This window comes from Orcinus orca, chromosome 16 (genome assembly GCF_937001465.1).
Source record: "Orcinus orca chromosome 16, mOrcOrc1.1, whole genome shotgun sequence".
Lineage (NCBI taxonomy): Eukaryota > Metazoa > Chordata > Mammalia > Artiodactyla > Delphinidae > Orcinus > Orcinus orca.
This window is the reverse complement of record NC_064574.1, coordinates 4,096,120-4,123,857: the sequence shown is the minus strand read 5'-3', so window position 1 is coordinate 4,123,857 and position 27,738 is coordinate 4,096,120. Positions and strand designations below refer to the sequence as shown.

At 43.2% G+C, this 27,738-nt stretch overlaps 1 long non-coding RNA gene across 2 annotated transcripts; it reads right to left on the bottom strand.

Annotated features, from left to right (window-relative positions):
- Positions 1–102: 102 nt before the first annotated feature.
- LOC117197643 (uncharacterized) lies at positions 103–27,535 on the bottom strand. 2 transcript variants are annotated; one of them, XR_007472080.1, is made up of 5 exons: positions 27,440–27,535; positions 25,016–27,349; positions 20,906–20,996; positions 16,607–17,559; positions 103–1,126 (listed from the first exon to the last, which is right to left on the bottom strand). It is a non-coding gene; the product is annotated as an uncharacterized LOC117197643 (long non-coding RNA). The 2 variants fall into 2 exon arrangements; XR_004478369.2 differs by lacking the exons at positions 16,607–17,559; positions 27,440–27,535 and having other exon boundaries at positions 25,016–25,367.
- Between the last annotated feature and the right edge of the window lie 203 nt (positions 27,536–27,738).

Here is a 27,738-nt window from a genome sequence, read left to right as displayed (position 1 = left end):
CTGCGTGAACACCTGGCTCTTGGCCCGTCTGTCCATCCTTTTCCGGGCACCTGGTTCCCTTTAGTTTCTGCGCCTTTGGTCTCTCTCCAGAGGCTCCAGGCAGTTGTTGTTTTATGTTTTGTTGAAAGGTGATCATTCTATAAGGCAGGGCTGGGCTTGTGGGAACCACTTCCCCATTTCTGGAAGCACTGCCCTTCCTTGGGTTGTCTTCTGTTTTGTCTCTTGGAGACTGTTCTCAGAAGTTAAGCTTTTCCCATGACTATGAAGAAACAGACTCTCCCCTCTTCTCTCTAGCTCCCACCAGCACAGTAGGGCATGGCTGTGGGTCCCACTGGGACACCTTCCTTCCCTCCTTCTTCTGTTTCCAGGTGGTCGCTTAGGTTGTCTCACCTCCGTGGAGAAAGCGTCCAAATGTCCGACTCTGGACTCCTCTATGCATAGGAGGTATCCCCCCCTCCCGACCAGCAGCATCCCACTGCGGGGGCAGGAAGAAGGCTCATACCCGACCATTTCCCTTCTTTGATGTTGACTTGACCAACAGGAGAAATTCGGTTTCCTCGCCACACTCAATGGAGGAAGTGATGGGCACTTTTCTGTTATCCTTCTCTGAGTCCTGCTGGCCACCACAAGGCCCTTCAACTCAGCTGGGCACAGGGCTCGGCCAGCCAGCCACTGTCTGAGCAGAATTCTAAGCCAGGATGGGACGCCAGGGCCTCGGCTTGCAGCGACCCTCGTGCTTGACCAGTGATTCTCAGGAAGCTCCCGTCCCATTCACAGGAAAAATCCAACTCACTGATTTCCTGAAGTGGAAAGAAAGCAGCCCATCCATCTGCAGCAGGGAAGGTGGGATCAGCTCTCACTGCAAATGAGGCCCAAGGAAGCCAGCTGACACCCGCCCCCCTGGACTCCTCACCAGTGGGTGGGCTGGGACCAGGAGACTGGGCTGTGGTGCAGGTTGTGGGCCACAGGGTCAGTCCTGCCATTTGGGGGAACGCTGAGGTGTCTGGTCCTAACTGTTGGTGTCTCTTTTCAGAACGTTGTGAACTACTGCTTCTTTATTCTCAGTTAATGACTCTACTCACCACTTCCTGGGCCAGTAGAAACCTCCCATGAAACATGCTTTTCCCTGAAAAGATGGAAGATGGACATGTTTCAGTTGTCTTGACTAACAACCCTGAAAATGAAACTCAGTGAGTGCCTGGCAATTGTAGGAACCCTGATTGACAGGGATAATTCAAGACAAAATCCTTGCTTAGATGCACTCACGATGCATTTATCATTATAAAAAACACTGAGAAGACTCTTGGAGGGCTCACGCCAAGGAGTACTTCCCAGAACTTCTGCTGCCAGTGTCCTTGTCCCCACGGTGAAACAGAGCCACCCCCCACCTCTGTAGGAGACCCTCTAACACTAGCAGATATACCAGAAATACATCTACACATGGAACAACTCCTACAGAACACCTACTGAATGCTGGCAGAAGACCTCAGACCTCCCAAAAGGCAAGAAACTCCCCACGTACCTCGGTAGGGAAAAAGAAAAAAGAATAAACAGAGACAAAAAGATAGGGACTGGACTTGCACCAGTGGGAGGGAGCTGTGAAGGAGGAAAGGTTTCCACACACTAGAAAGTCCCTTCGCGGGTGGAGACTGCGGGTGGCGGAGAGGGAGAGCTTCGGCGCCGCGGAGGAGAGCACAGCAACAGGGGTGCGGAGGGCAAAGCGGAGAGATTCCCGCACAGAGGATCAGTGCCGACCGGCACTCACCAGGCCGAGAGGCTTGTCTGCTCCCCCGCCGGAGCGGGCGGGGCGGGGAGCTGAGGCTCGGGCTTCGGTAGAATCGCAGGGAGAGGACTGGAGTTGGCGGGGTGAACACAGCCTGCAGGGGGTTAGTGCACCACGGCTGGCCGGGAGGGAGTCCGGAAAAAGTCTGGAGCTACCGAAGAGGGAAGAGACTTTTTCTTCCCTCTTTGTTTCCTGGTGCGCGAGGAGAGGGGATTAAGAGCGCCGCTTAAAGGAGCTCCAGAGATGGGCGCGAGCCGCTGCTATCAGCTAAGGCTGCTGCTGCCGCCACCAAGAAGCCTGTGTGCGAGCACAGGTCACTATCCACACCCCCCTTCCGGGGAGCCTGTGCAGCCCGCCACTGCCAGGGTCCCGGGATCCAGGGACAACTTCCCTGGGAGAACGCGGCGCGCCTCAAGCTGGTGCAATGTCATGCCGGCCTCTGCCGCCTCAGGCTCGCCCCGCACTCCGTGCCCCTCCTTCCCCCCGGCCTGAGTGAGCCAGAGCCCCCGAATCAGCAGCTCCTTTAACCCTTTCCCGTCTGAGTGAAGAACAGACGCCCTTCGGCGACCTACACGCAAAGGCGGGGCCAAATCCAAAGCTGAGCCCCTGGGAGCTGTGAGAACAAAGAAGAGAAAGGGAAATCTCTCTCAGCAGCCTCAGGAGCAGCGGATTAAAGCTCCACAATCAACTTGATTTACCCTGCATCTGCGGAATACATGAATAGACAACGGATCATCCCAAATTGAGGAGGTGGACTTTCGGGGCAAGGTTTACGATTTTTTCCCCTTTGTCTCTTTTTGTGAGTGTGTATGTGTATGCTTCTGTGTGAGATTTTGTCTGTATAGCTTTGCTTCCACCATTTTTCCTAGGGTTCTATCCGTCTGTTTTTTGTTTGTTTATTTTGTTTTTGTTTTTTCTTTAAAAAAAATGTTTCTTCCCAATAATTATTTTTTATTTTAATAACTGTATTTTATTTTATCTTCTTTCTTTCCTTCCTGCCTTCCTCCCTCCCTCCCTTTTCTTCCTTCCTTTTCTTCCCTCTTTCTTCCTTCCTTTCTTTCTCTCTCTCTCTCTCTCCCCCCCCCCTTTCTTTCTTTCTTTCTACTTTTTCTCCCTTTTATTCTGAGCCGTGTGGATGAAAGGCCCTTGGAGCTGCAGCCAGGAGTCAGTGCTGTGCCTCTGAGGTGGGAGAGCCAACTTCAGGACACTGGTCCACAAGAGACCTCCCAGCTCCACATAATATCAAACAGCAAAAATCTCCCAGAGATCTCCATCTCAACACCAGCACCCAGCTTCACTCAACGACGAGCAACTTACAGTGCTGGACAACCTATGCCAAACAACTAGCAAGACAATAATAAAATCCCACCCATGAGCAGAGAGGCTTCCTAAAATCATAATAAGTCCACAGACACCACAAAACAAACCACCAGACGTGGACCTGCCCACCAGAGAGACAAGATCCAGCCTCATCCACCAGAACACAGGCACTAGTCCCCTCCACCAGGAAGCCTACACAACCCACTGAACCAACATTAGCCACTGGGGACAGACACCAAAAACAATGGGAAGTACGAACCTGCAGCCTGCAAAAAGGAGTCCCCAAACACAGTAAGTTAAGCAAAATGAGAAGACAGAAAAACACACAGCAGAAGAAGGAGCAAGATAAAAATGCACCAGACCTAACAAATGAAGAGGAAATAGGCAGTGTACCTGAAAAAGAATTCAGAATAATGATAGTAAAGATGATGCAAAATCTTGGAAATAGAATAGACAAAATGCAAGAAACATTTAACAAGGACCTACAAGAACTAAAGATGAAACAAGCAATAATGCACAACACAATAAATGAAATTAAAAATACTCTAGATGGGATCAATAGCAGAATAACTGAGGCAGAAGAACGGATAAGTGACCAGGAAGATAAAATAGTGGAAATAACTACTGCAGAGCAGAATAAAGAAAAAAGAAGGAAAAGAACTGAGGACAGTCTCAGAGACCTCTGGGACAACATTAAATGCACCAACATTCGAATTATAGGGGTTCCAGAAGAAGAAGAGAAAAAGAAAGGGACAGAGAAAATATTTGAAGAGATTATAGTTGAAAACTTCCCTAATATGGGAAAGGAAATAGTTAATCAAGTCCAGGAAGCACAGAGAGTCCCATACAGGATAAATCCAAGGAGAAATACGCCAAGACACATACTAATCAAACTGTCAAAAATTAAATACAAAGAAAACATATTGAAAGCAGCAAGGGAAAAACAACAAATAACACACAAGGGAATCCCCAAAGGTTAACAGCTGATCTTTCAGCAGAAACTCTGCAAGCCAGAAGGGACTGGCAGGACATATTTAAAGTGATGAAGGAGAAAAACCTGCAACCAAGATTACTCTACTCAGCAAGGATCTCATTCAGATTTGATGGAGAAATTAAAACCTTTACAGACAAGCAAAAGCTGAGAGAGTTCAACACCACCAAACAAGCTCTACAACAACTGCTAAAGGAACTTCTCTAGGCAAGAAACACAAGAGAAGGAAAAGACCTACAATAACGAACCCAAAACAATTAAGAAAATGGGAATAGGAACATACACATCGATAATTACCTTAAATGTATATGGACTAAATGGTCCCACCAAAAGACACAAATTGGCTGAATGGATACAAAAACAAGACCCATATATATGCTGTCTACAGGAGACCCACTTCAGACCTAGAGACACATACAGACTGAAAGTGAGGGGATGGAAAAAGATATTCCACGCAAATGGAAACCAAAAGAAAGCTGGAGTAGCAATTCTCATATCAGACAAAATAGACTTTAAAATAAAGACTATTAGAAGAGACAAAGAAGGACACTACATAATGATCAAGGGATCAATCCAAGAAGAAGATATAACAATTGTAAATATTTATGCACCCAACATAGGAGCACCTCAATACATAAGGCAAATACTAACAGCCATAAAAGGGGAAATCGACACGAACACATTCATAGTAGGGGACTTTAACACTCCACTTTCTCCAATGGACAGATCATCCAAAATGAAAATAAATAAGGAAACACAAGCTTTAAATGATACATTAAACAAGATGGACTTAATTGATATTTACAGGACATTCCATCACAAAACAACAGAATACACATTTTTCTCAAGTGCTCATGGAACATTCTCCAGGATAGATCATATCTTGGGTCACAAATCAAGCCTTGGTAAAGTTAAGAAAATTGAAATTGTATCAAGTATCTTTTCCGACCACAACGCTATGAGACTAGATATCAATTACAGGAAAAGATCTATAAAAAATACAAACACATGGAGGCTAAACAATACACTACTTAATAACGAAGTGATCACTGAAGAAATCAAAGAGAAAATCAAAAAATACCTAGAAACAAATGACAATGAAAGCACAACGACCCAAAACCTATGGGATGTAGCAAAAGCAGTTCTAAGAGGGAAGTTTATAGCAATGCAATCCCACCTTAAGAAGCAGGAAACATATCGAATAAACAACCTAACCTTGCACCTAAAGCAATTAGAGAAAGAAGAACCAAAAAACCCCAAAGTTAGAAGGAAAGAAATCATAAAAATCAGATCAGAAATAAATGAAAAAGAAATGAAGGAAACGAGCAAAGATCAATAAAACTAAAAGCTGGTGCTTTGAGAAGATAAACAAAATTGATAAACCTTTATCCAGACTCATCAAGAAAAAAAGGGAGAAGACTCAAATCAATAAAATTAGAAATGAACAAGGAGAAGTAACAACTGACACTGCAGTAATACAAAAGATCATGAGACATTACTATAAGCAACTCTATGCCAATAAAATGGACAACCTGGAAGAAATGGACAAATTCTTAGAAATGCACAATGTGCCAAGACTGAATAAGGAAGAAATAGAAAATATGAACAGACAAATCACAAGCACTGAAATTGAAACTGTGATTAAAAATCTTCCAACAAACAAAAGCCCAGGACCAGATGGCTTCACAGGCGAATTCTATCAAACATTTAGAGAGGAGCTAATACCTATCCTTCTCAAACTCTTCCAAAATATAGCAGAGGGAGGAACACTCCCAAACTCATTCTATGAGGCCACCATTACCTTGATACCAAAACCAAACAAGGATGTCACAAAGAAAGAAAACTACATGCCAATATCACTGATGAACATTGATGCAAAAATCCTCAACAAAATACTAGCAAACAGAATCCAACAGCACATTAAAAGGATCATACAACATGATCAAGTGGGGTTTATTCCAGGAATGCAAGGATTCTTCAATATATGCAAATCAATCAATGTGATAAACCATGTTAACAAATTGAAGGAGAAAATCCATATGATCATCTCAATAGATGCAGAGAAAGCTTTCGACAAAATTCAACACCCATTTATGATAAAAACCCTGCCGAAAATAGGCATAGAGGGAACTTTCCTCAACATAATAAAGGCCATATATGACAAACCCACAGCCAACATCATCCTCAATGGTGAAAAACTGAAAGCATTTCCACTAAGATCAGGAACAAAACAAGGTTGCCCACTCTCACCACTCGTATTCAACATAGTTTTGGAAGTTTTAGCCACAGCAATCAGAGAAGAAAAGGAAATAAAAGGAATCCAAATCAGAAAAGAAGAAGTAAAGCTGTCACTGTTTGCAGATGACATGCTACTATACATAGAGAGCCCTAAAGATGCTACCAGAAAACTACTAGAGCTAATCAATGAATTTGGTAAAGTAGCAGGATACAAAATTACTGCACAGAAATCTCTGGCATTCCTATACACTAATGATGAAAAATCTGAAAGTGAAATTAAGAAAACACTCCCATTTACCATTGCAACAAAAAGAATAAAATATCTAGGAATAAACCTACCTGAGGAGACAAAAGACCTGTATGCAGAAAATTATAAGACACTGATGAAAGAAATTAAAGATGATACAAATAGATGGAGAGATATACCATGTTCTTGGATTGGAAGAATCAACATTGTGAAAATGACTCTACTACCCAAAGCAATCTACAGATTCAATGCAATCCCTATCAAACTACCACTGGCATTTTTCAGAGAAGTAGAACAAAAAATTTCACAATTTGTATGGAAACACAAAAGAACCCGAATAGCCAAAGCAATCTTGAAAGAGGAAAATGGACCTGAAGGAATCAGGCTCCCTGACTTCAGACTATACTACAAAGCTACAGTAATCAAGACAGTATGGTACTGGCACAAAAACAGAAAGATCGATCAATGGAACAGGATAGAAAGCCCAGAGATAAACCCACACACATATGATCACCTTATCTTTGATAAAGGAGGCAGGAATGTACAGTGGTGAAAGGACAGCCTCTTCAATAAGTGGTGCTGGGAAAACTGGACAGCTACATGTAAAAGTATGAGATCAGAGCACTCCCTAACAGCATACACAAAAAAAGCTCAAAATGGATTAAAGACCTAAATGTAAGGCCAGAAATTATCAAACTCTTAGAGGAAAACATAGGCAGAACATTCTATGACATAAATCACAGCAAGATCCTTTTTGACCCACCTCCTAGAGAAATGGGAAATAAAAACAAAAATAAACAAATGGGACCTAATGAAACTTCAAAGCTTTTGCACAGCAAAGGAAACTATAAACAAGACCAAAAGACAACCCTCAGAATGGAGAAAATATTTGCAAATGAAGCAACTGACAAAGGATTAATCTCCAAAATTTACAAGCAGCTCATGCAGCTCAATAACAAAAACACAAACAACCCAATCCAAAAATGGGCAGAAGACCTAAATAGACATTTCTCCAAAGAAGATATACAGACTGCCAACAAACACATGAAAGAATGCTCAACATCAATAATCGTTAGAGAAATGCAAATCAAAATTACAATGAGATATCATCTCACACCAGTCAGAATGGCCATCATCAACAAATCTAGAAACAGAAAATGCTGGAGAGGGTGTGGAGAAAAGGGAACACTCTTGCACTGCTGGTGGGAATGTGAATTGGTACAGCCATGATGGAGAACAGTATGGAGGTTCCTTAAAAAACTACAAATAGAACTACCATATGACCCAGCAATCCCACTACTGGGCATATACCCTGAGAAAACCATAATTCAAAAAGAGTCATGTACCAAAATGTTCATTGCAGCTCTATTTACAATAGCCAGGAGATGGAAACAACCTAAGTGCCCATCATCGCATGAATGGATAAAGAAGATGTGGCACATATATACAATGGAATATTACTCAGCCATAAAAAGAAACAAAATTGAGCTATTTGTAATGAGGTGGTTGGACCTAGAGTCTGTCATACAGAGTGAAGTAAGTCAGAAAGAGAAAGACAAATATCGTATGCTAATACATATATATGGAATTTAAGAAAAAAAGTTTCATGAAGAACCTAGGGGTAAGACAGGAATAAAGACGCAGACCTACTAGAGAATGGACTTGAGGATATGGGGAGGGGGAAGGGTAAGCTGTGACAAAGCGAGAGTGGCACGGACATATATACACTACCAAAAGTAAAATAGATAGCTAGTGGGAAGCAGCCACTTAGCACAGGGAGATCAGCTCGGTGCTTTGTGACTACCTAGAGGGGTGGGATAGGGAGGGTGGGAGGGAGGGAGACGCAAGGGGGAAGAGATATGGGGATATATGTATAACTGATTCACTTTGTTATAAAGCAGAAACTAACACACCATTGTAAAGCAATTATACTCCAATAAAGATGTAAAAAAAAAAAAAACCACCGAGAACTTGAGGTGGGTTGGGCACCCCTCAACACCCATGGTGTGAATGTAGAGTGTAGATAATTAGTTCTCACCCTTACCTTCCTTTTAATCAAGAAACTTTTATCTCACCATCACTTTCTTCATTTCAGCTTACATTGAGCTGGGAGCTGCCACCTTGTGGCCATAAGGTATTACTGCACTTCCAAGGACACAGGAACACTGATGGTCTTTCCCCGGAATTGTGGATACACAGAACAGAGAAACTTGACATCTTCCAGCTCTGACTCACCTAAGACATGAGGCAGGTGAAGCCCAGAGTCACCAGCCGAGTGAGTCACAGCCTAACTGAGAAGGACTGCCATATGGGAAACTGGCTTCTTGCTCAGTTAGTTTTAAATGTTTGAGGATGTTGAAAATTTGTTTGCTTTTTAAAATATTAAAATACTAATTTTCTTCAACTTAAAGCAAATATAAAAGTGGAACCCTTCACTCGCATTCCCCTCCCAGACCGGGGCACGAACCCGCGTCCCCTGCATCGGCAGGCGGACCCTCAACCACTGCGCCACCAGGGAAGCCCTTTTTTTTTTTTTTTTTTGCGTGTGTTTCTTTTTATTTTATTTTATTTTATTTTTTGCGGTACGCGGGCCTCTCACTGTTGTGGCCTCTCCCGTTGCGGAGCACAGGCTCCGGACGCGCAGGCTCAGCGACCATGGCTCACGGGCCCAGCCGCTCCGCAGCATGTGGGATCTTCCCGGACCGGGGCACAAACCCCTGTCCCCTGCATTGGCAGGCGGACTCTCAACCACTGCACCAGCAGGGAAGCCCCACACTGTCTTTCTTGATCAACATTTTCAGCGCCAGCATTAGGAGTGTACGACCTGCATCTCTCATGAACATTCCACATGGTTTAGTGTACCTCACCTATAAATTCTGAATTAGTGACTCTAACTTAATCAAGTTTTTGAATAGACTTACATGGAATCAAAATATCCACTTTGAGGGGCTTCCCTGGCGGTGCCGTGGTTGAGAGTCTGCCTGCTAATGCAGGGGAACACGGGTTCGAGCCCTGGTCTGGGAGGATCCCACATGCCGCGGAGCAACTGGGCCCATGAGCCACAACTACTGAGCCTGCGCGTCTGGAGCCTGTGCTCTGCAATGAGAGGCCGCGACAGTGAGAGGCCAGCACACCGCGATGAAGAGTGGCCCCGCACCGCGATGAAGAGTGGCCCCCGCTCGCCACAACTGAGGAAAGCCCTCGCACAGAAACGAAGACCCAACATAGCCATAAATAAATAAATAAATAAAATTTTTAAAAATCCACGTTGAAAATAAATGCAAGGTTGTAAATTTGATGATTATTGTTATGCTTCTGTTTATGCACAGGAAATGCAGAGACGTCTTAAAATTACATTAGTTACTCTTTTCAATAACAAACTATTAATTTGGATTCAGATTATAAACTATTCGAATTAAAATGTGCAGCAGCCTCTCGTGGAGCTATGAATGTACGGTAAGGCAAGAAAGCCTATCTTCTATTTCACCTGCTCAAAAACTGTTTACTATTTTAAACAAGGTGATGAGATAACAAGGTAATAGGTTAAGGTAATGAGGACTAATGGATGTCAGATTGTGTTTTAAACTTGGTCATTGCAGCCTTAAGTATTGGTATGGTAGAACCTCAACTTGTCTTTTTTTCAGAATTCTAATGCAAAGACCCCAGGTTGGTACAGAGACCCCACCCGTAGGGAGTCTCTTTCCCATCCCTCCTCCCTCTTCCTTTAACCCCAAACTCAAAAAGCCAGACTCATCTAAGCATAAAAGAGATTTTGGTAGAAAAAGTCTACAAACCCCAGAGCCTCGAGACATGGTTGGGATAAAGATTGTTAGTGCTTTGCAAAGTAAAAAGTATACTTTTTCTTTTTTCCTTGATAAAGTTATCCTTTCCTTTTCCAGTTCTTTGGTTTCAAATGATAGAGACTATAAGGAAATAAATATTAAAATACCCTGCTATAGAAAGAGATCACTGGGCATTTCACTGATTTTTGGAAACTAAAAATAAAGAAACTAAACCCCTAGTTCCTCAGAGCCACTGGTTTCACTTTCCTCTGACTGAGCCCTAATCTCCTGGGGTCAGATTCCCAGCCTCATGTCTGCTGTATGTGTGGCAGGGGCAGTTTTATTTCCGTCCACTCCCTTCCTAAGAATTCTGCTTGTAGCTAATGAGGTTAAAGGCTAAGGCTCAGCCCACCCCACTCTGATAAACCAAGAAAGGCCAGGGATTAGTTTGCCTCATCCACCAGAGGGAGGACAGCAGAAGCAAGAAGAACTACAATCCTGCAGCCATTGGAACAAAAACCACATTCACGGAAAGACAGACAAGATGAAAAGACAGAGGGCTACGTACCAGATGAAGAAACAAGATAAACCCCAGAAAAACAACTAAATGAAGTGGAGATAGGCAATCTTCCAGAAAAAGAATTCAGAATAATGACAGCGAAGGTGATCCAGGACCTCGGAAAAAGAATGGAGGCAAAGATCAAGAAGATGCAAGAAATGTTTAATGAAGACCTCGAAGAACTGAAGAACAACCAAACAGAGATCAACAGTACAATAACTGAAATGAAAAATATACTAGAAGGAATCAATAGCAGAATAACTGAGGCAGAGGAACGGATAAGTGACCTGGAAGACAGAATGGTGGAATTCACTGCTGTGGAACAGAATAAAGAATGAAAAAGAAGACACCCTAGGAGACCTCTGGGACAACATTAAATGCAACAACACTCGCATTATAGGGGTCCCAGAAGGAGAAGAGAGAGAAAGGACCCGAGAAAATATTTGAAGAGATTATAGTTGAAAACTTCCCTAACATGGGAAAGGAAATAGCCACCAAAGTCCAGGAAGTGCAGAGAGTCCCAGGTAGGATAAACCCAAGGAGAAACACGTCAAGACACATAGTAATCAAATTGGCAAAAATTAAATACAAAGGAAAATTACTGAAAGCAGCAAGGGAAAAAGGACAAATAACATACAAGGGAACTCCCATAAGGTTAACAGCTGATTTCTCAGCAGAAACTCTACAAGCCAGAAGGGAGTGGCATGACATATTTAAAGTGATGAAAGGGAAGAAACTACAACCAAGATTACTCTACCCAGAAAGGATCTCATTTGGATTCGACAAAGAAATCAAAAGCTTTACAGACAAGCAAAAGCTAGGAGAATTCAGCACCACCAAACCAGCTCTATGACAAATGCTAAAGGAACTTCTATAAGTGGGAAACACAAGAGAAGAAAAGGACCTACAAAAACAAACCCAAAACAATTAAGAAAATGGTAATAGGAATACACATATCGATAATTACCTTAAACATGAATGGATTAAATGCTCCAACCAAAAGACACAGGCTAGCTGAATGGATACAAAAACAAGACCGATATATATGCTGTCTACAAGAGACCCACTTCAGACCTAGGGACACATACAGACTGAAAGTGAGGGGATGGAAAAAGATATTCCATGCAGATGGAAATCAAAAGAAAGCTTGAGGAGCAATTCTCATACCAGACAAAATAGACTTTAAAATAAAGAATGTTACAGGAGACAAGGAAGGACACTACGAAAGGGATCAATCCAAGAAGAAGATATAACAATTATAAATATGTATGCACCCAACATAGGAGCACCTCAATACATAAGGCAAATGCTAACAGCTCTAAAAGAGGAAATCAACAGTAACACAGTAATAGTGGGGGACTTTAACACCTTATGTACACCAAAGAAAAGATCATCCAGACAGAAAATTAATAAGGAAACACAAGCTTTAAATGATACAACAGACCAGATAGATTTAATTGATATTTATAGGACATTCCATCCAAAAACAGCAGATTACACTTTCTTCTCAAGTGCACAGGGAACATTCTCCAGGATAGACCACATCTTGGGTCACAAATCAAGCCTCAGTAAACTTAAGAAAACCGAAATCATATCAAGCATCTTTTCTGACCACAACACTATGAGATTAGAAATCAGTTACAGGGAAAAAAACATAAAAAACACAAACACATGGAGGCTAAACAATACACTACTAAATAACCAAGAGATCACTGAAGGAATCAAAGAGGAAATAAAAAAATACCTAGAGACAAATGACAATGAAAACACAACGATCCAAAACCTATGGGATACAGCAAAAGCAGTTCTAAGAGGGAAGTTTATAGCAATGCAAGCCTACCTCAAGAAACAAGAAAAATCTCAAATAACCAATCTAAACTTACACCTAAAGGAACTAGAGAAAGAAGAACAAACATAACCCAAAGTTAGCAAAAGGAAAGAAATCATAAAGATCAGAGCAGAAATAAATGAAATAGAAACAAAGAAAACAATAGCAAAGATCAATAAAACTGAAAGCTGGTTCTTTGAGAAGATAAACAAAATTGATAAAGCATTAGACAGACTCATCAAGAAAAAGAGGGAGAAGACTCAAATCAATAAAACTAGAAATGAAAAAGGAGAAGTTACAACAGACACCACAGAAATACAAAGCATCCTAAGAGACTACTACAAGCAACTCTATGCCAATAAATTGGACAACCTGGAAGAAATGGACAAATTCTTAGAAAGGTATAACCTTCCAAGACTGAACCAGGAAGAAATAGAAAATATGAACAGACCAATCACAAGTACTGAAATTGAAACTGTGATTAAAAATCTTCCAACAAACAAAAGTCCAGGACCAGACAGCTTCACAGGTGAATTCTATCAAACCTTTAGAGAAGCGCTAACACCATCCTTCTCAAACTCTTCCAAAAAATTGCAGAGGAAGGAATACTCCCAAACTCATTCTATGAGGCCACCATCACCTTGATACCAAAACCAGACAAAGATACTACAAAAAAAGAAAATTACAGACCAATATCACTGATGAATATAGGTGCAAAAATCCTCAACAAAAGAGTAGCAAACAGAATCCAGCAACACATTAAAGGGATCAAACACCATGATCAAGTGGGATTTATCCCAGGGATGCAAGGATTCTTCAATATACACAAATCAATCAATGTGATACATCATATTAACAAATTGAAGAATAAAAACCATAAGATCATCTCAAGAGATAAAGAAAAAGCTTTGGACAAAATTCAACACCCATTTATGGTAAAAACTCTACAGAAAGTGGACATAGAGGGAAACTACCTCAACATAATAAAGGCCATATATGACAAACCCAGAGCAAACATCATTCTCAATGGTGAAACACTGAAAGCATTTCCCCTAAGATCAGGAACAAGACAAGATGTCCACTCTTGCCACTATTATTCAACATAGTCCTGAAAGTCCTAGCCATGGCAGTCAGAGACAAAAAAGAAATAAAAGGAATCCAAATCAGAAAAGAAGTAAAATTGTCACTGTCTGCAGATGACATGATACTATACATAGAGAATCCTACACATGCCACCAGAAAACTACTAGAGCTAATCAATGAATTTGGTAAAGTTGCAGGATACAAAATTAATGCACAGAAATCTCTTGCATTCCTATACGCTAACAACAAAAGATCAGAAAGAGAAATTAAGGAAACAATCCCATTCACCATCGCAACAAAAAGAATAAAATACCTAGGAATAAACCTACCTGAGGAGGTACAACACCTGTACTCAGAAAACTGTAAGACACTGATGAAAGAAATCAAAGATGACACAAACAGATGGAGAGAACACCATGTTCTTGGATTGGAAGAATCAATATTGTGAAAATGACTATACTACCCAAAGCAATCTACAGATTCAATGCAATCCCTATCAAACTACCACTGGCATTTTTCAGAGAACTAGAACAAAAAATTTCACAATTTGTATGGAAACACAAAAGAACCCGAATAGCCAAAGCAATCTTGAAAGAGGAAAATGGACCTGAAGGAATCAGGCTCCCTGACTTCAGACTATACTACAAAGCTACAGTAATCAAGACAGTATGGTACTGGCACAAAAACAGAAAGATAGATCAATGGAACAGGATAGAAACCCCAGAGATAAACCTATGGTCAACTAATCTATGACAAAGGAGGCAAGGATATACAATGGATAAAGGACAGTCCCTTCAATAAGTGGTGCTGGGACAACTGGACAGCTACATGTAAAATAATGAAATTAGAACACTCCCTAACACCATACACAAAAATAAACTCAAAATGGATTAGGGACCTAAATGTGAGACTGGACACTATAAAGCTCTTAGAGGAAAACATAGGAAGAACACTCTTTGACATAAATCACAGCAAGATCTTTTTTGATCCACATCCTACAGTAATGGACATAAAAACAAAAATAAACAAATGGGACCTAATGAAACTTCAAAGCTTTTGCACAGCAAAGGAAACCATAAACAAGACCAAAAGACAACCCTCAGAATATGTGCAAACGAATCAATGGACAAACGATTAATCTCCAAAATATATAAACAGCTCATGCAGCTCAGTATTAAAAAAACAAACAACCCAATCCAAAAATGAGCAGAAGACCTAAATAGACATTTTTCCAAAGAAGACATACAGATGGCCAAGAGGCACATGAAAGGCTGCTCAACATCACTAATTATTAGAGAAATTCAAATCAAAAGTACAATGAGGCATCACCCCACACCAGTTAGAATGGGCATCATCAGAAAATCTACAAGCAACAAATGCTGGAGAGGGTGTGGAGAACAGGGAACCCTCTTGCACTGTTGGTGGGAATGTAAATTGGTGCAGCCACTATGGAGAAGAGTATGGAGGTTCCTTAAAAAACTAAAAATAGAATTACCATATGACCCAGCAATCCCACTACTGGGCATATACCCAGAGAAAACCATAATTCAAAAAGACGCATGCACCCCAATGTTCACTGCAGTACTATTTACAATAGCCAGGTCATGGAAGCAACCTAAATGCCCATCGACAGACGAATGGATAAAGAAGATGGTACATATATACAATGGAATATTACTCAGCCATGAAAAGGAATGAAATTGGGTCATTTGTAGAGATGTGGATGAATCTAGAGACTGTCATACAGAGTGAAGTAAGTCAGAAAAGAGAAAAACAAATTATCGTATATTAACGCATATATGTGGGACCTAGAAAAATGGTACAGATGAACCGGTTTGCAGCGCAGAAATAGAGACACAGATGTAGAGAACAAACGTATGGACACCAAGGGGGGAAAGCGGCGGCGGGGTGGGGGGGTGGGATGAATTTGGAGATTGGGATTGACATGTACACACTAATATGTATAAAATGGACAACTAATAAGAACCTGCTGTATAAAAAAATAAATAAAATAAAATTCAAAAAAAGAAAAAAGAAAGGCCAGGGAGAAGGGAGGGGAGAGTTGAGATGAGAATGCCTGGGACAAAGTGACCGAAGAGTGACTGGAGGAGAGGGCCTGCTGGAAAGGCTGGGCTGCAGGTGAGCCCACGGCCCGGAGGACTGACCATCGCCCGCAGGCTCTGGGTGTATCCCAGGCATCCCCACATCGGCATGAGCTCCAGGGCCCAGTCCGTGCTGCTGCTTCTTCTCGCACTGCTGATGCTGCAGGTGAGCAGGGACGGGTACCCACAACCTAGCGTGTGGGATCTATCTGCCAGGTGCCAGGAACGGAGAGCACAGCTCCAGCTGGCTCTGCCCCTTCGAGGATAAGGGGTCGGGGGTGGACTGCATGTGATCGGCTGCAGCTGAGAGCGAGGGGGGCTGGGAACTTTAGTACAGGGGAGGAAAAGGATTTTCCAGAATTTATACAAAGGAAGGGTTTAGCGCCATGATCTGTTTGGGAGAGTAGTGGGAACAGGCTAAGGGGACTCGCCTTAAAACCGGTGTACATAGTACACACACTTTTAGATTTATATCAACACATTTCCTAAGGATACGTCTATTCACCTTACATAAGACTGAGAAAATCTCAACTGAGTATGTCAAAGACGGTTTGAGCAAACCGATGGGGGTGGGAAAGCTAAATCCCCCCGTCCCCCACCAGTTGCCTCGGCTCAACTGGGAAACAGTAGAATCAAGGTGAGAAAAGTATGGGCTTGTTCTGTTTGTACTTACAGTGGACGGAGTTAACGCTGCTGCATATGCTTGTGGGTCACGACCTGCTTAGTCACTTTCCTCAGAGCGGGAGGGAGAGCCGTGAGACTCTCGCGTTGCTGCTGAGTTCCTCCTTATAAACCCGCGGAGGGCAGAGGCAGGAGGCCCTGCAGTGGGCGGGGGTCAAGATGCTGGGCCTGCGCTGGGTTAGTGGGGTGTGGCCTGGGCATCCGGTTTTTAAAGGTTTTAACTTCACCTTATTCAGCCTCATTTCCTCCACCTGAAATTGGAGCTAATGCTTGTACTTTTCTGTGGGAGTCAATGAGGTAATACAGAAAATATGCATCTTTGTTTTCGCAGCCCTGGTGAAATGGTTGCTCCGTTTACTCAGGGCCGGGGCTGCTACTACTGATTGGCTACTCGTTCTGAGCCAGGTGCTTTCATAGCCACTGGGGTATAACAGTAAACAAAGGAGCAAACAAAAAGTTCCCAGTCCTCTAGCCAGCTCTGCTTCTGAAATTTGATGCCTCATTTGGCACCCTTTGCTTGGTGTTCGGAGGACTTTCTTGGCTACTTTTTAACATGGAAGAACCTTTTTTTATAAATTTATTTTATTTGCTTTTGGGCTGTGTTGGGTCTCATTGCTGCGTGCGGGCTTTCTAGTTGTGGCGAGCGGGGGCTACTCTTCGTTGCAGTGTGCGAGCTTCTCATTGTGGTGGCTTCTCTTGTTGAGGAGCACGGGCTCTAGGCGCACGGGCTCAGTAGTTGTGGCGCAGGGGCTCAGTAGTTGTGGCACAGGGGCTTAGTTGCTCTGCAGCATGTGGGATCTTCCCGGACCAGGGCTTGAACCTTGGTCCCCTGCATTGGCAGGTGGATTCTTAACCACTGCACCACCAGGGAAGCCCTCTTGGTTACTTTTTGCCATGAGGAGTTGTGTGTTCTGGTAGAATCCTGTTTCAGTAGCCCATGTTCACCTGGATTTGAATACATCACAAATCAAACCCTGTCTCCATCTTTGTCTTGCTCCTGCCCTCACCCCTAACTGGACTCATTAGAAAACAGAGGTGTATTTTTTCTCCTTTCTGTTGTGTTAGTACAGAGCCCGGGCAGGTCAATTCACGTCGGAGGGTGTGGTGGGTTGGCTGGGCAGTAGGACTGGACTGTGGGTAGCAATTCCGTGTTTGTTGAAAGCAGCTTTATATAGATTCCAGGGTATCAAGGCCAAGGGAGAGAATGGGATGCAGCAGGATTCAGAGGTTTTGAGCAATCCACACTCTGGACCCTTAATTGACGAAGACCTTTGCGCCTGGGAGGTGCCCAATTATTTGCTGAGCGGGCTGTAAGTAACCTATTCCTTTCCACCCCTACCTTTTCCTCCCACATTGGCTTCTGACCAGCTCTGACATGCAAAGCAGGCACCCCCTCCCCCTCCTCTGATCCAGATTTAAAACTGGTACCCATTCTGCTGAAGAGCTGCAATGTCTATGACAGTTTTCTCCCCAAATCCCCCACCCTTGCTTTGTCATCCTGACATGAAGCAAAGGACAAAGCTGTGACTCTGCTGCAGGTCTTTGTCCTAGATTCCACGACAAGCCACAGAAGCAGGGTCCTGCTCCCCTATTTGCCATTTCCAGTCCTGAGAGCCTGCACATCCTCAGCTTTGGGCTGTGGCAGCTTCCAGGACCCAAGAGAAGGGAGGGTTTGGGAGAGAAGTTAGTGCACAAAGTCTGTTATGGTTGGTTGTTGTTTTTAATCTGGGAAATTCTGAGTCGAGTTATCTTTGAAAAGTTTGTTAGCATTTATGCTCTGCCTGATTAACTCACTCAACCACTTCATTCAAGAACAACAGAGCTGGCGGATTGCAGGAGGTGAGGGGTCATATGGTCAGAGGTGATGCTGAGCCCTCAGCAGGGGGCAGAGTGGCTGGTCTCTGTCCTAAGAGCCCTGAGAACCGCATTTTCTGTTGCTCTATGCCAAATCCGCACCTGTGGACGATCAGCCAAGCTTCCATATGCAGAGAATGTGTTTGGACCCGTGTGCTAGTCTCCAAGGGCTGTTATTACCAAGGACAAACTAGGTGGCTTAAAGCAACTGAAACGTACAGCATGGCAACTCTAGTTAATAATTCCAAATCGCATATTTGAAACTTGCCAAGAGAGTAGATCTTAAAAGTTCTCATCACAAGAAAAAAAATCTGTTACTATAAATGGTGACAGATATTAAGTAGACTTATTGTGATGATCATTTCGAAATACATACATATATTGATTGAATTATTGTGTTGTGCTCATGAAACTAATATAATGGTGCATGTCAATGATACCTCAATAAAAAAAATTGTTCTTGAATTCAAGTTTGCTGTGAAAACTATTTTCAGGAAAGAATTATTTCCATATAGGTCTCTTCGTTCTTTACGACCTTCTATAGACACAAAGCCTTCATTTACTGAGAAGACCTCTCCCCAGAGTTGCCCCAGCTCCTCAGCCTGGCCCGCACGATGCCGGTGACATGCCCTCAAGTCAGCAGCAGCTCTCATGTGATGGGCAGGCTGGACCTTACCGTGACCGCCCACCTGCCACACTCCCATGAAACAGGTGGACAGTGCAGCTGGAGATGCGCTTGGAGAAAGTTTGCTCCCCAGTCGCGTTACAGAAAGCATTACGTAAATCTTTTGAACGGCATCCTCTTTGGACAAACAGCCTAAAATTGGCAGGGATGGGAACTATAATAAGCGTACTTACAAGATCGTTTCAACAAATATAACTGTTTCCAGTCTTCCTGCCTCACCAGTCGAGACAGTGCAAATGAATTCCAAGTGGTGCATAAGGAGAGGAGAAACAACACACATGTGCACACAAGGATGTGAAATTTCAGGTGTCTCTGGGCGAAGAAATACACTCTTTCAGGCCTCGTTTCCAGCGCTCCAGCCGGCTCCTAGTGACTGTCGGCCGTGCTCTTTATGTGCCGTCATAGGAAAATGAAACTAGAGCTTTCCTGTTGAGAGGGCCCTACACCTCGCTTCACACCCTTGCTCACAGAAGGGGAAACTGAGGCCAGGGAGGAGACAAAACCTTCATGTATCCTTGTTCATGACCTGGGCCACCCGGAAATACACCTGTCTTAGAAATGGAATGCATTTCTTCATTCTGTTGCAAGACCTGCAATTTTCTCCATTTTAAAATTCCACATGCGGTTAGGCTCTTAATTTAAGATTAACAACATTAATCAAGAAGCATTTGTTGTCTGAATAAGTCGATGTTTGAGATTTTGGAAAGAATTTAAAAAAATTCTTTGCCTTTAGGGAAAAAGACAGAAATAGAGTCTGTGGCAGGAAACAAATACATTTATATTTGACATTAACAAAACCAGATGACCCAATAATATACCCCACTCACCGGAAGGGTGGCCGACCACAAGAAATGAAGATTTGGAGAATGTTTCTTTATTTTCTATGACGCTGTTATTTACTACACAGTCCTTTATGCTGCGACAGATCCTTAAAGTGGGGGGGAGGCGACCACAACAAGGGGTGTTTGGCAGGCTCTAGGTGGGCTGGTGAGCTCTTACCCTGTCCCGGGAGATCTTAGGTATAAATCCTAGAGGAGCAGCTATCAAACCTCTTGCTCTCAGGATGCCTTTCCACTCGCAAACTTTATGCAGAACCCAAAGAACTGTTGCTTATGAAGTTATATTTACTGATGCTTACCATGTTAGAAATTAAGACTGGGAATTATTTTTTTGGCCACGCCATGTGGCTTGTGGGATCCTAGTTCCCTGACCAGGGATCGAACCTGGGCCTCCTGCAGTGGAAGCATGGAGTCCTAACCACTGGACCGAGAGGGAATTCCCAAGACTGGGAAATTTTAAACGTATTTCTCAATTCATTAAAGTTAATGATAAGTCCATTACATGTTAATATAAATCACACATGTCTATGAAAAATAAACATTTTTCAAAATTCCATTCAGTTTGAAGAATGGCACTCTTTTATGTTTTTTGCAAATCTCTTGGCTGTCCGGCTTAAAAGCAGACAGCTGGATTCTCCTCTCTGATTCCGAATTCAGTCTGTTGTAAATGTTGTTTGGTTAAAGTATGTGAAGCAATTCTGGCCTCACATAGGTATATATGGAAAGGGAGGAATATTTTAATCGCCTGGAACAGATAATTGTGGGTATTCTTTTTGACATCACACCAAAACTTGACAAGTGGTCCTTTTTTAACACTTACTTGCAATGTGGAATCCGAAAGCATATTAATGAACTTTCCTTACTCTCTTCCATTAAAACCATTTGTGTCTCTTGCATTGCAGATGACTCTCACCTGTGCATGATTTTGGACCGTGATGTCTTAATCAGTAGGAAACTCAGCTCTCGGAGCAACGAAGATCTTCCAAATGTTGACATATTTCATTCTACAAAATCAAAAAATCACATTCATCAATCTGTCCACCGATATCAGCAGAAAACTCTTTACCTGTTGGGAAGCTGTCAAGCTCGGAGTAGCAGACACAAATTTTCCAAAATTCTAATTTTTGCTTGAGAGCTTAAATTTTACTGTCGGCAACATGACTGTCCATTGTTTTTCTCGAAGTGACGGGCTGACTCTGTTCATTACCAACGACCTGTCAAGTACCTGATCCCGAACAGCCATGGTCAGGCAGTCATTCTTTCGAGGAAAATGCTGCTTCAGAAAAACGTGGCCTGGGGCTTCCCTGGTGGTGCAGTGGTTGACAGTCCGCCTGCCGATGAAGGGGACACGGGTTCGTGCCCCGGTCTGGGAAGATCCCACATGCTGCAGAGCAGTTAGGCCCGTGAGCCATGGCTGCTGAGCCTGCGCGTCCGGAGCCTGTGCTCCGCAACGGGAGAGGCCACAACAGTGAGAGGCCCGCGTACCGCCGAAAAAAAAAAAAAAAGGGGGCCTGTTCAGCTGTCAACTCTGATAATCACAAAGGTGCTCTTCTTTGATTCAAACCTTCCACACTGATGGGCAGCACAGGGGTTCATGCATCCTTCCCATGTAGACCCAGAGTGCTCAAAAGATAGACATGCAGGTGTGGCAATGGGATAAATTAATAACATTTCCTGCCTCGCCCATCCTCAAGTGATTTCAATAACTAAGTGAATTCACCAATTACATCATTCTTAAAGGAGACTGGCTTTTTTTCTTTTCCTTCCTCTCTCCCTTCCTTCCTCTTTCCTGCACGTGCGTGGTGATGAAGAATGCATGACTATCAGAGGAATCTGTGCCATGGCCTCCAATGGTGCTGAGGCATCAGCAGTTTTGTCACCAATCTTTGGTACCATCAGTGCAAATGTCACACAGCAACACAAATAGTATCTTAGATTATTATGTACGTGTTTGGCCTTGTGGAGTCTCTGATAGTGTCAGGGACCACAGTGAACCAAAGTGAAAACCAGGGTCCAGAGACATTTTCTATGTGCATATGGACGTTTATAACTACAGCATCTTTTTTGTGTGTGTGTAATAACAAACAACTGGAAATAACCTAAATGGCCATCATTAGGAGAACGATAAATAAATTGTCCTCTATTCGTTAGTGAAATGCTACAGGGCAGTGAAAATGAATGAAGTAGAACCATGGGTGTCACACACATGCACATACATGCACACACATACACATATACATACAGACACACATGTTTTGTGTTGGTTTGACATCCACTGCAGGGCTCGTCTCTTTCTCTTGGTACTTCAACACTCTTACTGTACATGTTTGGGGTTTTTTTTTTTTTGAGGGGGAAATTTGTTGAGATAAAAATGATAAACAATTCTCAATGTAAATAATTATGTAAACGTAAAGTACCAAATTCCTTAATTTTATTGATGACTGTATGATAAAGTCTAAAAATAAGGTAAACATAAAAGAAAAAACAAAAAAAAAGCCCACTTGAATCCCACCGCCAATTAACGTTTGGTGCTAATTTACATGTGCCCATGGAAATACATTTGTGCTCACCCTGAACAGACAGTTTGATTACCCATTTATTATGTTATGCTAACATAACAGTAACATTTAGGGTTTTAAATGTCCCTACCGTTGGTAATACTTAATCAGAATTCTCCTCCAGTTACAGAAGGGAAGTGGTAATTATGAATTGAGATGTCAAGAACGAGAAATTATAGTTATCAAAACTGAATGCAGTTCCTTTTTTCCCCTTTCTAATTCTAGAAGATTTGTGTGACTTTAGGCAGCTTCTACCTGATTCTGCTAAGTACATTCCCTACTAATTAATGTCATTTTTATTTTTAAGGTCAACAGTGTCCCACCAGCAAATGATGGTCTTGCTAATCGAACAAAGGTGGGGTTTGGAATTCAGTTTCTTGATAAACCAAGTGAGACTGTACTTTACTTAGAAGCTGGATTGCAATTTTGAGTTTTTCAGTGCCCTGTCAATATTTGGTTGAGACAAAATAAATTAGTAACTAGATGTGGCCTTTTAGAATCTCAAAGGACTGAAGAGAATTGCAGACGATGCTTTTAAGTCTAATTAGAACACGAACAATCTGTGAACATCAGGAATCAAGCACACAGTGCTGGCCCAGAGGTTTGCCCACACTCTTTTCTTCTTTAGGGAATTAGAAACAGCAGACTTGCTATTTCCCAGTGTGTGAGCACAGGGCAGTGCAGGGATGCAGTCACCACCACCATCATGAGGTTTTGTTGTATCCTCATCCACCTTATGGTTTCCTTCCTGTAGTTCTTGTGATCTACTCACTTTCTAATTACATAATTTTTTTAAAGCACATTCTTGTGAATAAAAATGAATGTGACTAGAAACTGTCTATACTGTAAAAATATAAAACAAATGAAACCACATAGTTAAATTCTATCTATATTCCCTTGCCTGACAAATCTCTGACCCTAACGTCTGAGTCTAAGTCTGTTACAAGGGACTTGAGTAAACAGAGGGGAATTCAAGACCCAACGGCACTGAATGGAGACTTTCTCACCAAGGATTTCAGAAAGATGGAGAGAGAAGTAGAGGGGCAGTAAACCTCCCACTAATTCAACAACGCTGTGCCTGTCTACTTTAGAGCAGGTGCTAGCACACGCTAGGCGATGATCTTCAGTGCTGTGTCTTCATGGCCCCTGAAATTATCTCATGAGCCACATAAAAATGTAAAATCCTTGGGTGTCACATGCCCCCCAGTTTAGAACTGACTCTGTGGTTGTAGAGAGAACGGGCACTTGGAATTGCTGAGCATCGGAGACTGTTGTGAGGATGGGAGAGGAAAGGGCTATCAGTCACTGCGCCCCTGGCACCACAAACACCCTCCTCCTCACCACGGTCACTGTGATTTCCAGGGAGACAGCCGGCCTCTACGGCGACCCAAGAGAAGATGGGTTATCACGACCCTGGAGCTGGAGGGGGAAGACTCGGGACCCTTTCCCAGACTTGCGGGTGAGGTAAGGCAGCTGCTCTAAGGAAAGGCCCCATCATACACCATCCTCCCTGATTAAGCATGCCGCTGTTGGCAGGAGGCTACGGAGGCCAGGTAGTGGAGTGGTAGGGGCAGCACTGGCCAGGGTCAGGAGTCAGGAGGCCTGGGTCCTAGAGCCCACCCTGCCTCTACCTGAGTGTATGACTTTGGATAAATCACTGCTCCATGTGAGAGTGAGCTGAGAAAGTCAGAATCACATATATACACGCAGGGCTGATTCACTTTGCTGTACAGCAGAAACTAACACAACTTGTAAAGCAACTATACTCCAATAAAAATTAATTAAAGAAAAAAACAAAAACAAAACAAAACAAAAATATTAATTAAAAAAAATCACATATGGCAACAGGCTGGTTAGTTCCAGCCTGCAGGCCTGTTTTATATTGTACCATGATTTTAAAAATTGGAAAAAATAGGGTGATTGTATTAAAAATTCTGCACATCTAGAGGCTTTTTAAAAATGGGAAGATCTGATTCCTTGGAGAGTACATCCCCACATGGTAGGAATTTGCTGGGGCTTGAGTTACCCAGGGCGTCACAGTCCCCACCACTCCCTATTGTCTCCCTCACTTTGAGGTTTGAGTGTCAACTGAAGCACCAAAGAAGTCCCATGGGGACGTTGGATGGCAGGATTTTTATACTCGGCCCCTGCTGTTCATTTCCACCACCTTCCTGACCTCCATGGGTCTTTGAGTTACATACTAAGTCCCCTACAGCTCTGACGTTCTATGATTCCTAGAAAAAATTTTTAAATGATTCATATTTGTTCAATATTTATAAAAATAATATATACCTACTGAAAAAAACCCATCTATAGACAGTTTGGAAGGCCCAGCGGTTAACAGTGAATACTCCCAAGGGTCAGGGGACTCAGTGGGTTCGTATTCCAGAGGTACCACATCCTCACTATACAAATGAGATAGACTTTTTGCCTCCTCATCTGTACAATGGGGTCAACGACAGTACCTTCATTATAGGGTTGTTAGAAGATTAAGCAGGGCTCCCCTGGTGGCGCAGTGGTTGAGAGTCCGCCTCCCGATGCAAGGGATACAGGTTCGTGTCCTGGTCCGGGAAGATCCCACATGCTGCGCAGCGGCTGGGCACGTGAGCCATGGCCGCTGAGCCTGCGCGTCCAGACCCTGTGCTCCGCAACGGGAGAGGCCACAGCAGTGAGAGGCCTGCATATCAGAAAACAAACAAACAAAAAAAGATTAAGCAGGTTAGTGCAAGTAAGGCAATATATAAGCTGGCTCCTTCTAAGCAATTTGTAAAGTTAGCTGTATGATTATTTCTCTTCTTTGGAGGGATAATCAGTATGGACAACTTGGTATGTATCCTTTCAGATGTTTCTTTGCACAGTCACTACTATGAATCTGTATTAACAAAATGGGATCACACTGAGTATACTGTCCCGCTGGTGGCCTTTCTTGTTTTACCATGTGTCACAGCCCTCATTCTGGGGCAGGGAATATAAATCCTGAAAAGCTGCAGAGCCCCATGCCACGGGAGGGGAGAACCACTACACGATTATTTCCATAGGGATGGACATTTATGTTGTTTCCAACTTTTCACGATTACAAACCAAACTGCTGCTATACCCCTTGTTCCTCCATCTCTACCTATCTGTTTATTTCTTCAGGGTAAATTCTCAGATCTGTAATTGCTGGGTATGGTTCTTTACAAATGCCTTTGAATCTTAGCCTAGATATTTGATAGGCGTAGTGGCTTATTCTCGCCCTCATTTTTCCCTTATTTTTTCTCCTTCCAGCTGTTCAATAATTTGTCTGCCGGCATGGAATTAGTATAATCATTGGACCTGGTGTAGATAAATATCCAGAGATTGGTTTGTCTTTAGAAGAAGATAATGTGAATGGAAAAATACATGTTCACCGCCCTGTTCATCGAGAGAAAACACCATCTTTTATGGTACTTTAAATTTGATACATTCTAAGCTTGGATTTATTGTAAAAGTCTTGCAGGAATATTGTATTCGGTAAGCATTCTGTAAGCTGGCTGTGTGCCAGGTTCTGGGAGACTGACATCTTATAAAATGTGCCATGCTTTAGAAGTGAGCCTGGGACACAGAGGTTAATTTTGTAATCTTCTTTTCCAGTTCTGGACTTTGGCTTTGTAATCATATCTGTAATCTGTGAACTGCTACAGGTCTCCCTTCTAATGACCAGTATGCTGATATGATTCAGGATATCTGAAAGCATTGGGCTATAGAGAGACAGAATGTTTATAAAATGGGCTGATTTAGTCTTTGATGAGTCATAGTTGAAATCTATGGAGAGACGCTACAAACAGACTTCATGGATTGCATAATGATGAATGAGGAATTGCAGCCCTTGGTCATGGTTTCTTACTGTGAGTCTAGGTGTTCTTTATGATTTCATCACACCCTAATACCAGGAAGCTGAAATTCAAGTTCTAAACCACAAAGGAAATTCAAAATAAGAATGCCCCAAACCACACGGTGGTATCTCGTGCTACCAGCCTAAGCTTAACGGGCTTCTTAGGAAGCCTGCAGCCTCGTCTGGTTTGACGTCTGCTAGAACCTGTGCTTGGGTCTCAGGCCTGCTTGGCTACACATTGCCTCCTTCAGGGCGGAAGAAGTAATTTGTGAAGGTTTTCTCCAGTGACTCAAAACTTTTATATACAAAGTAAACTATATACCCTTAACTCATTGATGGGCTTGGACTCTCTAATTCTTAAACAGGCAGAAATTCTCCCAGACTCCAAAAGACATGCAAAGATGACTGTCTAGGTCTTCTATCGCCATATAATCCCTCACCCGCCTCCACAAAACGTGCAGTGTTTGTTTAAAAGAAGGAATATACAGTGGTCATAAAGGAGACCCTGGGACAGCACTTCTCAGTCTCTACTGAGCAAAGAGGTCACCTAGGAATCTGGTTAAAATGTGCGTTCATCATACTTGTCCTTTTACATCGATTTCTGCAATTATTTACTAGTTGGTCCCCTCTGACTGTAAACTTTCATGAGGGAAGGTACAGGCTGGGGACTCCAAGGCCTGCCTCCACTGCCCCGAGGCTCTCGGTCCTATTACCTGCTTTACTTTCTCCTCAACACCTTTCATTACCTGAAATGTATACCTGGATGGAGGTCCTCACAGCCCTGCCGGTCCCTCTTCACCCATCACCGCACCGCCTGGCCCTGGCGACTGCCAAGTGTGAGAACCTTGCCCGGCCTCGGTGCATCTGAGCGGGACTTACATCTCCCACATCCTCTTTGCTCTATGTTCCAGGTCACGGTTGGCCAGGAGAGAAGCCTCTGGGCCGTCTGGAAGGCAGACATGAAGCGGCGTGAAATGGGCTCTGATGGGCCGGGCCTCGTGGAAGCTCCTGCTTGTTGCCTCTGATGGGGCCTCACCTGACTGTCCCGGGGCAGCAATGGGACCAGCGGCTCCTCCAGCTCCAGTGAGTCGTGGACCAGGTGCATGGCCAGCAATGTGTGAGGATGGCCATCCAGCCAAGCATCTTGTGGACTTAGACGTGGTGTGAGACAGAGGCAGGTTCTAGTCCATCCTGGGGGCTCCAGTTTCTCCCCGCCCCTCCTGCTCTGTGTGCCGCCCTGCTCAAGCTGGGAACTTCAGGCCAACCACCCGATGTAAAGGCATCAGCCTTCCGGAGACTCGCTCACCTCCTTCATCACTGCATAAGGTCGAGCCC